Source organism: Agrilus planipennis, unplaced genomic scaffold, assembly GCF_000699045.2.
Source record: "Agrilus planipennis isolate EAB-ADULT unplaced genomic scaffold, Apla_2.0 scaffold291, whole genome shotgun sequence".
Lineage (NCBI taxonomy): Eukaryota > Metazoa > Arthropoda > Insecta > Coleoptera > Buprestidae > Agrilus > Agrilus planipennis.
In genome coordinates this window covers 157,778-171,510 of record NW_020440480.1, presented here as the reverse complement: position 1 = coordinate 171,510, position 13,733 = coordinate 157,778, and the positions used below count along the sequence as shown (strand labels likewise).

Below are 13,733 nucleotides of genomic sequence, written 5' to 3'. Positions count from 1 at the left end.
TCCTTAAATTAAAGTTTTCACACGAGGGCAGAGCTTCAAAAACGTAGCGCTACAGTCGCTGAACTGTAGCGGCATTGACTTGAATATGATGTTAATAGTTTGGTTTAATCGAATGTAGTTTCACAAATAGAACCACATTATATAACAAAGACTGTACATTTAACTAATTAATAATAAATAATTTTACATTAGGCAGAGCAAGGACAAAACTGAGAAAGAACATTACGTATTTGTTTTTGCATTTTTTCTAAGTTTATGAACAAACCACTAAAAAAATTCCAGTAGTTGTCTTAATGTGACTATAGCAACTGCAAAAAAACATTAATTGTTAGTAATGAGGAAAATTACGACTTGAAAGTAATTGTGACGAATAAGTTTTTTGAGTAGTGTAAATTGCGAAGTTTTTCTCTTTTAAATGCGTTCTAAGAACGTGTAACCTACTATTATGTACTTGTATGTATAGGTAGAGCAATTTTTTCTTTTTCAAAGAAAAAGTCACAGTTAGTCACCAGTTTCGTACGTCATCTTCAGTTATATATTTTAAACGTGCATACAATAAACGTACTTTAAACAATATCAACAAAACGAGATTGTAGGATTAATAGAAGAAAGGCGGAAATATAAAAACAGGACAGACGAAGGACTACAGAAGGGCAAAAAGGATATAAGGCTATAAAGAGGGAGATCATTAGGAAGTGTAGGGCAGCTAAGGAACAGTGGATTGATAGGATGTGTAAAGAAGTAGTCGAAAAGTTTGAAGTAGGTAAAACCGATGAGGCTTATAATATAATTAAAAGGAATTTTAGAGATGTAGGGTAGAGTAGTAATAATATATGAAACGAGGCAGGGGCCATTTTGATAGAAAATGAGGAAAATGCAGATAGGTAGAAAGAATATTAAGAGAACCTACACGCAGGCTATGAGTTAGGAGATATATTGGAGAAGGAAGATATTGTGGAGATAGGTGAGCTAGGTTATCTCATAATGAGAGAAGAGTTCGATGTAGCATTAAAAAACTTAAAGAATAATAAAGCGCCAGGTATAGATGGGATACAGGGGGAAATTCTAGAACATGCAAGACAAGAGGTTAGAAATCGTACGTTTAAACTAGTTAGTCACATTTACGAGACAGGTAAAGTCCCAGAGGATTATAAAAACGGAACGTAGTAGTAACCATAGCTAAAAGGAGAGGCGTTGGTAGGTGCGAGAAATTTAGAACAATTAGCTTAACTTAACAATAGAGAAAACGATAGAAAAAGGAAAGAGTGCATACATAGGATTTGTGGATTTAGAATGGCATTTAATAACATAATTATTAGATGATGTAATGGCTAAGTTACCATCAGTGTCAGATCGCCGGATATAGTAATTAGTTCTACAGAAAGAAATAAATTCTAAATTTATTCACACGAGCAAATTACAGCAATTTTCTCAATTAGTGATTAACAAGGGATTTTAGATAGAATATACGTATTTATTAATTTTACAGAGGTAAGATTAACACAAAAAGTAGATGAGACTATACATGCCCGTAAGGACTCCTTAGACACTATTAATATACATACTTATAAAAACAAGTGCAAATCCGACTCGCGCACCGAGGGTTCTGTAACTTTTTGAAAACTAATTTTGTTCGTTGTTAATTATTATTTTTCATGATAGTAACTAAAACCTACTTGCAGATGAACAGGTTATGAGTATCATTGTGACGGTTTGCTAAAGAATTTAAATAAAACTATGCCTTAAAATCTAGATTTTGGAAATTTCTAGGGTTTCATATTAAAAATTTGCAGGAAGAAAGATTGCTAGCAATGAGCAAAAGTACATCGAAACCTTATTATAGTGGCTACGTCCGGTCGTTAGGGATTTCTGAGAACCTACCAACTTAACTTTCACAAACAAGACTTAAATCCTATACAAAGAGACAAGTTGTATTTAAAATTATATGACAAAAATATTAATTTCAACCTGTGCTTGAGGGTATTATTATAAAAGCTTTACAAACGAGACATAAATAAGCTTTTTGAGGTTATGCTATTTTTGGCATAGGTATGAAGGAAGAGTGTGGCAATTTTCAATTGTTAACTATAATCGAAAACATTTTTTAAATAAATGCATTCGTAAATATTAATTTAAATTGCGTGCTGCAAAGAGCCATATAGATCTATATTAAATGCACAATGTATTTAAGGTGCTTAATTGGATAAGGATTAATGCTGTATTGCTTAAAATCGCTTCGTAAGTAAGCCATTATTTCTCATAAAAAGTGAAGGATAAAAAATAGTTATTGTGGGTTATCCCTAAGAGATAGACATATACTATCGCGGACTTTCTTGTAGACCTTTTTAAGGTGTACAATACTGTAGTACATTATTTTGATCTATCTCGTAGGGTTCAGTCAGCGTTTGCAATGTATGCACAAGAAAATGTGTTGATTTACAACATCAAATTAGAAACCTCTAAAATTATCAGTGTTTCTCTACTATATTATGCATGTATTATACATATAAATCTTCCTCTTAAATTGCTCTATCTATTAAAAAAAATCGCATCAAAATCTGTTGCATAGCTTTTAAGATCTAAGCATACATATGGACAGACAGCGAAAAGCGACTTTGTTTTATTTTAAGTAGTGATATTCGATCAAGCATGCATGATCGATAGTAACTAATGTATGATCATAACCAACAGTTATTTTTATATATTTTTAAGGAATTAAATGGTATCTACAGAATCTTCAGTTCGTGATTACAAATTACACTTGACCATTTGTGTCTGTTGCTTTTTTCCTAAAGTTTTCCAAACCTTAACAAACAATAACGATGACATCAAACGGATTTTTAGAATCTTTGTAAGCTTGTTGTCCTTCGTTTCCTGTAAAGGCGATCTTCTTTTATTTTCTGACATTATATTCACTGACATTTAGTTCGCTTGTATTATGGTAATACTTCTAAGGATAGCAAATTGATTTTGACGTAAGACGTTTAATGCGATATCGAACTGTTACAAGAGCATGGCCTACTTGTTGTATCGTGTTTAATTAGGTACTAATCGTTAAAGAAATTGTCAAAAAACAGAATTTTGGAAATTAATGTATCACCAGTACAATAACAGTTATATCTATTTATTATTTTTCTCTATTAGTAATGTCAAATGATGCAAATGAGGCACATCTGAAGTCAAAAATCGAAAATTAGTTGTATTTACTTACGATTATCACATTTATATGTATACGTTTATAGTATTTTATTTAGGTATGATTCGAAGTATTTCTCGAACTAGAGGGAGACATTTTTAGGGGGCATTTCCCTCAAAATATCATTGACATCTAATATTTTTAAGGATAAAATGTTGGAAGCATTTCAGCTTGCTTTCAAAAGAAATTTTGCTACCTCTACAAATACTTATTTTTTATTATTTTACGAAGTATCTGTACATTCAATACTTTCCTAAATATGTCCCCAACAAAATGGCTTTGACAAACAGGTATACGAACCCATGAGTAATCATACCGGACAGGAGTGAAGATCCTTTTTACCGTTTCAGAAATCACATTTAAATTAGGCAGAAACAAAGAAACTCGCATAAATTATTTTGTTTTGTGGTATTGTTGTAGTTTTTCTATAAGTAGTCTTGTCAATTCGGGATAACGTAAACTTCATACTATAAAAGACAGTCAGAGCTACAGCTACTACTCGTTCGTACGCTGCGCAGTAAGACAGTGCACATACGACTTAAACAACTGAAATACAGAAATTGATGCGCAGTCATTCATAGCGCAGTGTACGAACGCGTCTTCTATTCTTCATTCTTTACCTAATTATATTATTCTTAAATTGTGATGATCTCTGTGATTAAACATCACTACTACCAATCAAAATTAAGCCGCCTTCTTCACTTAAGTAATTTCAATACTCCTAATTAAAAAGTTTCTTCACTTCATTAGCTTTCTCTTATTTAACGCCTCTTAGTGTGAAATTGGAATGGACACTGGTAAGAGAAAGTTAAAGAAAAAATGTTTCTAAAGTACGTACACCGACAATATATCATCAGCATCAACTAATTCTTACAGTACAAGTGGGTAAATTATATAGGGAAAACATATTTGTAGGTTGAGAACCACTGGTCTTTGGGAACGTCCTTAAATATTATTGGGAGTTGATAGGGTTCCATAGTCGCTTATCAGTTTGTCATTATTATTATCATCGTCATCAGAAAATCGTCAGTCTTAAGACTGATTGGACACTTACCTCCACTCTTTTATATCCTTAGCTAATTTTCGCATTTCCCTAAAACTAGAACAACCCATATCCTTAACTGTTTGCGAATAGTAATCTAATCTAGGTCTACCTCTACCCCTCCTAACTTCCGTTTCTGCCTCTAATATGTCTAGCTCTTCATGCCTGAGAAGGTGTCCTACCAACCTATCCCGCCTATTTTTTATTGATTTCCATAGAGTCCTCCATTCTTTCTAATACCTCTTCATTTCTAACCTTCTCTATCCACGGTATTCTCATCATTCGCCAGTAACACCACATTTCGTACGCTTCTAACCTTTTCTTTTCTGTCTTGCCCACCGTCCATGTTTCGCACCCATACAGCGCTGCGCTCCAAACATACACCTTTTTCGAATTTTCAAATTGATCGTTCGCGAGCATAGATGTGACTTCTTTCTATTGAAAACGACTCGACCCTGCGCTATCCTCTGCTTTATATTGCTACTGCTCCTTCCGTCCTGACTTTATTATCTGACTTCCTAGATACCTAACGTTGGCCACTTTTTCTAATTTTTCGTTTCCTATAATTATATTCGCACTTTCCCTACGTTTCTTCTTTATATAAGAGCAAAAAATTGCGCGCGCACAGCTAACGAAAATGCAACAGTATGAAGTTAGTTAGCCAGCACGAGACTAGTTCAAGCCCTGGTTTCTAGTTTCGGTTTTCGCCGTTATTCGTTAATTGGAGCGATTTCACGCCCCTGCTCCGGTCAGTAGTTTAAGTAATATTTATAATCACAGTTTTTTTACTTAGCAACACCTACTGTGCCAAAGAAACTTATAATAGATACATATAGCTTCAATTTTAACTTGATATTCTGTATAAATACTTTCCAGTTTGTTTGTTTTTATTAATAACTTTTCTGGCATTAATTATCACGAGCATGCGAATCGTATGTGCAAGGCATGCTTAAATATAACATTTTACAGAGCCTAAAATTCATGTTTACATATTATGATAAGTAATCGCGTAAGTCGGCGATGCATGTAATGAGAGCTCGCCAACTGTGGCAACTGGAAATTATTAACCCAGAAAGTTCAAACTTGCATTCTACAAATGAAGTGCATGTTGACCTCGCCGAAAAGGATGCATAACAATAAATTACTATTGCGTCGACAATAAATTAAAGTCATTTAGTACAAACGCAACTTAAAAAAAGACTTATTCTGTTCTCACGAATGTAGTAATCACACAGGTAAAAGCGGAAATAATACAACTAACAGGCGACGTTCATGATCAACTACTAACTAATGCGTAAAACATGGGTCACTTTAGGAAGGCAAATTCCGTGATGAAATCATTGGCGTTTTGTATTTATAAATTTGAAAATTTAACTACAGACTTCGATGGTTTACGTCTGCCGATAAACTTGCTTGACATGACAGTAAAATTCTATATTTTATGGCCGACTTCGCCTTCCGAAACTGATCTCAATACTACTACGTAACTACTCTGACAACCTAAAAACCAATAACAAAGACTAGATTATAAATTAATGTTAAAAACACTGAAACACATACAAACTTTCAGACAAGATTATCTGACAACCTCATAACCAGTAGCAAACGGTAAATTGTAAATTAATAAACAAAAACTAGAAACCTATATACAATAACAATGACAATACAAACTGCTAAAAATTACAAAGGAAGAAAAAAATAATCGCTTTCAAAATTTGCTAATACTAAGGGTGTGTTCCGAAATATAACCCAACATACTGGTTAGTGCTGATGACGTCATAAATCGACGCCATATTGTACTGGTGAGACAAATGTGATGTAGTAGTATATCAAACGGGCGTGTGTGCATCAGACTTTGAGGAATTTTTTATTGTAAGAAACTTTAATAACTTTTAGAGCAAAATTATTGTAAACGAACACAAACACTATTGTCAATATGGCGTCAATTTGACATCAATGCACTGGCCAGTATATTTCGGAACGAATCAACAGTATGGCGTCGATTCATTACGTCATCAGCACTGGTCAGTATGCTGGGTTATATTTCGGAACACACCCTAAGTTTAATGTTCAAAATAAGGTTCCATAAATAATTTATTAGTAATTTTAAATTCGAAATTTAGGTCAAATCAAATAAACAGATGGTTTCAATAAATTATATCTCTTAATCGAAGCGGATCATCTATTTCTGTAGAATGCCTTGGATTTAATATTTATACGAATTAATTAATTACTTTTGCAAGTAGAATTTTTTGAAGAATAAGAAATTACTCAACATTTGCAAATAATCCAGACATTTCAATTTATTTACTCATTTACCTGCTATTCTATTTTCTCCCGATGCTATTATTTATTATTTATCTGGACACCCTGTATATGGGACCCGAAGGGTTTCATGTACTTGAAATCTCGCCAATTCAATTAGAATATCGATACATACACATAAGTGTGCAGCAACAGCATGCATAAAAATTGGTAATTTGCTACTTGTAATTTACCACATCAATTAGCACATGGAAGTCGCTGAATCTACCGTACCTCTAATGGGTTAGTTACTAGTCAATTAGTGTAATTACCTGGAGCCAGACATAAATAATTATAAGATTATTTAAGAATTTAACACGCGTGTATTAAACCTGCAAGATGAATGTTGTAATTTTTGTAGCATATTTTCTTTTTGAAACAATTTAAAACCCAAAAATTTCTGCAACCAGTTATTATCATTGGTAGATAATTCAGCTGTTTGATCCTAAAATATTATCTCATTAAAATTACTATAAAACTTACTTATTTAAGATCAAAATAAATTGTTAAAGAATTTCTGTAGAACTCCAAAATTAAATCTCAATACAAAGTACATAGAAAATCTATTACTAGGACAAAATAGATTATTTTTCTTGATATAAGTATATTAAACCGATATTTTTAATGATTGGGTGCCGGATGGGGTCCCGACGACTATAATTCCTTATAATAAGATGTTCATCATCATCACATGGAACGAAAACCGGTTGGGTACACACCTCTGCTTCTTGAACCAATCTTTGCATTTCATGAGAAAATAAAGCAACTTGGCTCTTTACCTATTTGGGAACAATAATCTAATCTAATCAGTCTATTTCTGCCAGCCTTAACTCATGTTTCTGCTTCTATGGTCTTTATGGTACCTATTTATAATAAATATTAGTTCTTGTATATGTACCACTGTCAAAATAATATTATTATAACAAGAAAATTAAATATATTTAATACCACATAAAACCATTAGCGATAAACTAAAGCGATAAATATTCTGAGGTAATGTTTGTTTGAATTTTATTTTCATTCAATTAGCAAAGTTTATCTAACAATCAAAACTTGTGGTCGAATTTTCACCCATTTTCCATTACCTACCCGCTTTAGATCGAATTTCACGAGAGGATAATGTAGTTTGTACAACAACAGAAAATTAGGTAAAAACCTCATTGATTTAGGTAACTGAGGACAATATGAAATATGTGAGGCAATCATTAGTGACGATAATTATATGCACTGTTTTGTACTAATCGTACTGATCCAATTTCCAATTGTTTTAAATGTGACTACGAAATAATATAACCAAAGTGCACTTTTGGGCAAAAATAATATAAAAGACTTCACGATTTTACGTCTAAAGAAACTAGAACGAGTTAGTAATACGAATGTGAGAACTTTTCTCAGTTGAAAAACACTTTATTAGACAATTTCCAGCGTTTTCCCCTTTGATGGAGGGCACTATCAAATCAACAACCAGGCAACAATATCATCATCTTCTTAATAAAACAATTACAAACTAAATTGTGCTCTATTGGTTTAACACAATTAAAAATCTATCTTTACTGTTTATTTTAATAATTTTTTTAATATTTATTTTCATTTTCGTTAAAGTACTGACAAAAATAACAATTGCGATGAAAAGACTACTGTGATCACTAATTAAACCATTTTTATTAGCAACAATGAAAAAAAAAGGCTTCTAACGGAGTTAAAATATAAATACCTAATATTGATTTTAATAATGGATACTTAACGTATAACCTTGTGGAGATATCTCTCACCATTTTTAACAACAAATTTAGCTTTCCAACTTTATTTTTTCATTGGCAATTTTGGTGTTTTCAAAAAAAAAATAAGTTGATTGAATATCGACACTCATCTATTTCCATTTCAGATTATTAGCTCAGTAGGTCGGATACATTGGGAAAGCATCCCACTTTGGAATAATCAATTACCAAAAGTACGAAATATTAATTAAATAAAATTAATTCGAACTTTTTAGTAGATACGTAGTGAATAACTGTACTGCTCAAATTATTTAGTACATGTAGTTAAAAGTTTCTTATAAACTGCCGTATTAAATTTATTGTTTACTAATATATTGTAATGGTTTTCTTCCAGAAATTTTAAGGTACAAATTAGGTTTTATTTAATTGTTGATTTTAGTTTTCATCACAACTCTGACGGACTAACTTAAACTCGATATTACCTAATTACGACTTTTAAAAATCAAGATGCGTAACTTATAAAACTTTTAGAAAAGNTACGTACGTACGTACGTACGTACGTACGTACATACACACATCATCAAAAAAATTGGCTAGCATGCTACTAATATGTTAAAACGTGGAAATATAATGAAAATTCCGATTTCACTTTTCGACCCAATTACAATAACTTCCTAATGGGAAGTTAATAAGTTGATTGAATATCGACACTCATCTATTTCCATTTCAGATTATTAGCTCAGTAGGTCGGATACATTGGGAAAGCATCCCACTTTGGAATAATCAATTACCAAAAGTACGAAATATTAATTAAATAAAATTAATTCGAACTTTTTAGTAGATACGTAGTGAATAACTGTACTGCTCAAATTATTTAGTACATGTAGTTAAAAGTTTCTTATAAACTGCCGTATTAAATTTATTGTTTACTAATATATTGTAATGGTTTTCTTCCAGAAATTTTAAGGTACAAATTAGGTTTTATTTAATTGTTGATTTTAGTTTTCATCACAACTCTGACGGACTAACTTAAACTCGATATTACCTAATTACGACTTTTAAAAATCAAGATGCGTAACTTATAAAACTTTTAGAAAAGTAGGTTAACTATAAAAACTACAAATTAAAAATAGACCAAATGAAACGGAAGCAAAACATAGAAAGATTTTCCTCATGTGACAATGATAAGTTTGTTTTGGACGAATAAAATGATATTACTTATTATGTGAAGCGGGAAGTGATTATGAATACTAGTATACGAACACACAAAAATATTCGTATAGTTTAACAGAAGAATAATGAGCTCGGGCACATGTACAATGTAGATTATATGAACTTATGTTATATAACGAAATAAATATTAATTAATTCAGTAAATTAAAACATTCAAAGAAACAAAAAAATTTATTCGTTTTACGTTAGCCGTTTAAACACAGACTTTAAAGAAAAATTCGAGGTAACATGATAAAAATTGAAAAATTCTAAATTTACTCATTTTAAAAATACCTTAGCGAGAACGTATTACCAATGTTTATTTACTCAGTTTAGTTTGTTTTCATTGTTGTAGCTTTTCCCCCAGATACTTACTTCTTTTTCGCTAAATAATAAATGTAGGTAAAATTTTAATCTTTGAGCTTTAAGGACTTAAATTCCTAATCTATTTTTAAACAACATACTTACTGAAAATACTTCAAAAAATAGATCGAAATTTATTTATTTGAAAACAAATAAGAAATCCCAATTGTATTCTAAATGAGTTCTACATATTATTCGATAAAAACTTTTTGAATAATACTAATAATTTTAAAAAGTTTTAAATACAGATAAGTAGAAGCGAAGAATAAATTCTCACTTAAATGTTTTTGTATTTGGAAAATAAATTTGTACAAAATTAATGANATGTTAAATGATATATTAAAATTTTGTAAACTAAATGTTTTTGTGTTCCATTACTAGTTAAGACAACTTAGAATCTATATATAATGCTTTTATATTTTTATTCGCAATTCTTTGAAATTATTTAATTATCGTTAAAAAAGAAACCATGAAAAACTTAATTTTAAATGAAGAAATAGCGCAGATTATTTAACTCACCAAGTAATTCTTCTTTGCTTCCAAACTGATACAATATAGAACTTGAACTTTTCAAACTTCTTCTTCGGCTTCAACACACCGCACCTGTGCTCACAGCTAACTACTGTAAACTTAGAGAGGATACACACGCAAGGACGACGCCGGACAGGGAGTGGGGTAATTTGATCGAGTAGCCTCAGAAAAACCACTATCAATTTGCCCCACTGTCACATTACGAAATGCACTCGCGACTTAGCAAAATTTCACTAATTTTAAGTACAAAACGTCAAAAAAAAATCATAATTTGACTGCATGTTTTTTGTGTGAATGTTGTCCGATTTTTTTGTCTATTGGATAGGTCAAATCTCAAGGGTGGCACTATTTAAATTTGAAGAAAATATTTCACCGTCATCATCAATATTATCCTTAGGTCTTCAGCCAAAAGCCTAATTGGAAACACGCCTCTAGTTCTACCTACTTCCTAATAAGTGTCTCTAACAAACCAATTTTGTCTAAGAAGGTCTCCTACCAGCATATTTCGCCTATTTTTTATTGACTTCAGTAGATAGGCTACCTTCGTCCTAGACCAAAATGCCATGTATTTTCTTATGAAAAAGTAAAACGTGCACAGAATGGACGAAAATGAACCTTTATAAGCAAATACATAGAATTTTAGTCCAGACCAAAGGTGACCTATCTACTGACTTCCATAACGTCTTCATCCCAAAGACTAATTGGAAACACATCTCCATTTCTTCCTATCGTGAGTCAATCTTCACTCTAATATATGTATATCTCTAACTATCCCATCATGTCTTAGAAACTGTCCTATTAATCTACTTCACCTATTTCTTATTAACTTCTATAACGTCTTTAGTCCAAAGACTAATTCAGAACACACCTCTATTTCTTCCTATCCTATATTTATATATACGAGGGCGGTTCAATAAGTACCCGTGTTAGAAAAGAAGAGACCTTTTTTTAATTTTTCAACATAGTCCCCTTTTAGAAAAATACACTTCTCCCAACGTCCCTGCCATTTTTTTTACCTCTCCAAAAAATAAGATTTGTCGAACTCTCCAAAATCCCCCCCCTGTCTCGACGATGACTTCCTCGTTTGAGCTAAATTTTTTTCTCGCGAGTCATTTTTTCATGGTAGGGAACAAGACGAAGTCGCAGGGAGTCAAATCGAGTGAGTACGGGGTATGCGGTAGCAGTTCATAACGTAATTCATGCAGTTTGGCGGCAACAACTCTGATGAACGATGAATGTGCCGGTGCGTTATCGTGTTGAAAAAGCACCTTCTTTTTTAAATCATTAAAAACTTGCTTCGGACCATAACTTTTTGTGAATTTTATTAGATTATAAATATTCGGTCCCATTTTATAGAAGATGTATTGAAACATATCCTAATTTCGGCTAATTACTGTAAAATCCTTACCATACAATAATTTCCTGAATTTCCATAATATCTTGTAATTGTAATAGATGTTGTCTCTAAACCACTAACAAATTCTAATGGATTAAGCTCCTAAGAACGTGCCCAGCAGTCTTTTATGCACAAACTCCTAAGTTTTTTAATCAGAAAGTATCGTTTAATCTGAACACAACAGAAATGAACTCCGTGATGCTAATCGTTAACTAAGGATAGACCCAGGGTGTCAAAAAGGGCAACACGTTTTCAATTTGATCCCTTTTCATAACAGAGAAAACTGAAATTCTATTTTCATGTATAAATTACAATTTTTACTTCTTAATCATTATATTATTGGTAGAAGTAGTAAAATTTACTAATTCAATTGTAGTATCTCCAATACCACATGATTTCTTTTAGTCAAACCAAATATTTTTAATTATAATTTAATTTGTATTATCAACTAATTTCAATTTAATATTAAACATCAAACTGACATTAACTTAATATCCTCTATATATTACCCCAAACTGATGGGGTATTCGTATATATATTGATAATTTCATTTTATTCAAATGGAAAAATAATAATAATTTTTATCGATTTTGTTGTTATTATCATTTTTGTTTAAAAATAAGCAATAACAATAGCTTAGCTAAATTGCAAATTATGTCTCGCTGATATTCAGGTACATCTTCCTATTTTATTCTCTCCGTATTCCCCTTTTTGAAATGTTACTCTGGAAATAGAAATGACTTGAGAATAAATATTTTTCTTAATGTCTTTTCACATTTGGTGTAAGGTTTTTTCATCTAGATACGCCTGTGTTCCTACATTTTATGAATGTTTTCATAGCTTCTATAAATTCATGTATCGTCTCTATAACCAAGGTCAACTATAATATATAGTCACCCTGAAGAAGTTTCACACCGGAAGCGAAATGTTGACAATAAAAACTGATTTACCCTCAGCTGATTTTGATTTCAAGAATGTTAAATGATATTTTAATTTTTTTTTGCTACAATTATTTTCGAAGTACTTTGTAAGTAGATAAAGTTCATATAATCTTATCTGCCTATGTACAGAGTAATTATAAAACCGAATGTAACGATTATTAGTATCTCAACGATTTGTTGATTAGTTAACTGCAAACATTGTCTAAACTATTGTCCCTAAGATTACGTTATCATAATTACAGTTTAAATGCATCTTAACTTGTAATTATATTTACGGTAGTAATGTTGTCGTATGTTATTTGTGGCTGCGTTAAATCAACTGGAAAATGTTTAAATGATACGAGTTGTACTTCATGTTAGTAGTACATGCAAATACTTACATAATTATAGCTAATAAGTAGATACCTATATATCCTAATTTTATGCAATAATGTGTCCAACGTAACTAAGGCCAAGTAGACTCTGTTTATTAGATAAAATATACAAAGTAGTGGGACGAATTTTACGACAAATTGTAAGAAATAAGAACATGAAATGATACAATAACTAAATTTANCATCGTCCATGTTTCGCACCCGTACAGCGCCGCGCTCCAAACATACACCTTCAACAACCTTTTTCGAATTTCCAAATTAACCAATCGGGAGCATAGAAGTGACTTCTTTTTATTGAAGTCGACTCGATCCTGCGCTGTCCTACCGTCCTGACTTATCTGACTTCCTAGATACCTAAAATCAGCCACTAATTTTTCGTCTCTTATCTTTATAGCCGCTCTTTCTCTAATTTGTTACCGACTACCGCTATGGTGTAATATACTTCATAAAGTGTTTTAAATACATGTGTCTGCGACCTACGCAAACACTACTTCCGAGTAGCTATTAAGTGTATGTAGATTGTACAATGACAAATTTCATTAACTATAATACACGATAACGATTACAAATACAAATTACGTTCATGCGAGTAATTTTCTGCAATAGTAAAAATAAGTATTACACTTCTTTGAAATGTTTAAGTGTAAGTCCATTTG

General features: G+C 31.6%; 1 protein-coding gene across 3 annotated transcripts in view; it reads right to left on the bottom strand.

The window, feature by feature from the left end:
- Positions 1–10,526, bottom strand: part of LOC108740272 (aquaporin AQPAn.G) — a 36,309-nt gene extending 25,783 nt beyond the window's left edge. For all 3 annotated transcript variants that reach the window (XM_018474533.2, XM_018474534.2, XM_018474532.2), the window contains exon 1: positions 10,355–10,526. The gene's annotated coding sequence lies outside the window, so the exon portion shown is untranslated. The remainder of the gene's footprint in view (positions 1–10,354) is intronic.
- Between the last annotated feature and the right edge of the window lie 3,207 nt (positions 10,527–13,733).